Here is a 2,528-nt window from a genome sequence, read left to right on the forward strand (position 1 = left end):
GCGCGCAGTGGCGGAGCCATGAAAAATAAATGAGCTATGGGGCCAAGCATTGCTAATCCTTTACGAGGAGGGTCAATTCATGAACTTAAACCATTTTAGCAACAATTATCTAATGATCACATTCATATTAGCCTCGATATATAGTGATGTTAGGGGGGGCAGGTCCCTTACTACCCCCTGTCTTCGCCATTGTGTGTGCGTCTGAGAGATGAAGCGGAAGGCATGGATGATGAGAGGGGGACGTTGGATATATAATTAATGTGGGTGTATTAGCTATATATGTTAATCCTATATAGAGAGGTATAGATTGATCGATGTGGACGTGGGAAAAAGGGTGAGACCTCACTGGATATATCAATTGATCGGTTTGTGTGGAAAACTATGAAAGACCTAGCTATATACACACATACATAGAGGAACATCGATCGTTGCGCATGCACGCGTGAGAGATAAAGAATGCCCGATATGATGGAGAGGGGGATGTGTGTGGGTGTGTGCCTTCATGGGAGACCGACCTGAAGAAAAAGATTGCATGTGTGCAATGGATAATGCCGACTGGTAGTGTGTGTGCATGCATGCACGAGAGAAAGTTAGTGGTACAATTATAAAGAGAAGACAGCTGTGTGGGTGTAAAAGACTAGGTGAGGTCATAATCAATGTAAAGTTGAATTCAAATATTTGAATAAGAGATCCTGATGTTTGAAACCCATGCATGCATGAATATAATGGAGATCTGCGTGGTGTGGTTTGGAAACGAGCATGTTGTAATGTATACACATTGAACAAGGTCAGACTGATTTGAATTTGAGATACTGATGGCAGACATCATTTGGCCATGTCACATCCGTGCATGGACACACTATTGTAATTGGAGATGATGGGTGGCTTTCGCATCACATATCTATATATATACCCCTATATATATTATATTTTATATTTTTTTTATTGTGTGCGGGTAACTTTAACTTTGAAAGATGGTCGTTGGATGAGGTGAATCCAATGGTTCAAAGATGTGAAATTTGAGCACTACTGGCCGTTGGATATCATCTAGATTCCACCAGATTTCGCCACATGTATAATCTAGAAGACTCCATGGTTGAACTTAAGCATAATGCACAAACATCAAAACACAAGCACTTCTTCTTTGTTCTAGAATCTTCCGTATCAGAGTTGCCCAAATGTTTTTCTACATGATTTGCCATTATTTGTTTTTACTTTATGTCTTACAACGCACAATTCCATGAATCTTAAAATAGATTAGCTTTCTTATAAAAACTAGATGATTTTGAATGACATGAACTATAAGAATTAAACGAACATCTACATCATGCATATATGACTCAAAGCTTACATGCTATAATGTGGTATTTATTCATAATTTGGTAGCCAAATCTCATGCGTGCAATGCACGTGTACCTTACTCTAGTCTAAATGGTGTTTGTGTGTGTTGTGCGTGTTAAGGTGCAAATTGTCTTTTTTTTTGGGTACACGTTAAGCTTGTTCTTCCGAAATTTCAAGCCGTGCCTTGTTATGCCAAAAATTCAAGCTAGCGTCTCTGTCTATCATGCTGCGAAACTCCCACCTCTTCAACCCACGCCTTGTTAGCCCAAAATATTTAAGATATATATTTGTCTCGTTGTGCTCCGAGAACTCCCTCCATCTCAACCCACACCTTGCTATTCCGAAATTACAACGCGCGCGAAAACTCCCACCTCCTATGAAATCCCGACACGCGAAATGCCCGTGGTACCCCTGAACCGAAAGAACCGCCTCAAATCTGTGGGGGTACTTTTGTAACTTACCCCACATTTCGGACAAGTGCGTCCCTAAGCCATGGTTCCCCACTACCATCCCATCCACCCACCCATTCGTACACCGAGGCCGCGAAAACCCGCGATGAAACCCCACACCCTGCTCTGTCCGCCACCCAATCGGAGCCTCTTCCCCGACGACGTCGTCCACAGCAACACCTCGACGTCCCTCATCCACCGTACCGGATGAGGATCCGTTGTCCATCTCGTCGTCCCGCCGGTTCAGCCACCCCATCCTCCACCTCCAATGAGCTGCCCCGATGTCCCCCTCGTCTTTCGCGCCACCTCCATTCCCACACCGTCGTCTTCACCTGCACCACCGGAAGAGCATCATCATCATTGTTTCCTCGGATGAAGCTGCGGCCTAATCGGCACCACCAAAGAGGTTGTACACTAATCGCTGCATTTTCTTCTTGATTCGATCTCACGGTGCTGCTGGCGCTCGGTCTCGAGCCGACACGGCGCGGTTCCATCCACAGCGGCGTCGCCGGCCACTTCCTCCATGGTGTCTCTCCCTCGGCGGCGACGTCCACATCAGTAGGAGCTGCTGCTGCTTTACCTCTCGCTCGCGCTGCTGCTCTACGCTTGCTCTCGGTCCCCTGCCTGGTTTGCTCTTGTTATTGCTATTGCTCGCGCTGCTCCTCTCGCTCTTGCTCTTGCTTGCGATGATACTCCGATTTAGCTACACTTCAGTCGACTGAATTGACTTTTGGGTCA

This window comes from Triticum dicoccoides, chromosome 3B (assembly GCF_002162155.2).
Source record: "Triticum dicoccoides isolate Atlit2015 ecotype Zavitan chromosome 3B, WEW_v2.0, whole genome shotgun sequence".
Classification (NCBI taxonomy): Eukaryota; Viridiplantae; Streptophyta; class Magnoliopsida; order Poales; family Poaceae; genus Triticum; species Triticum dicoccoides.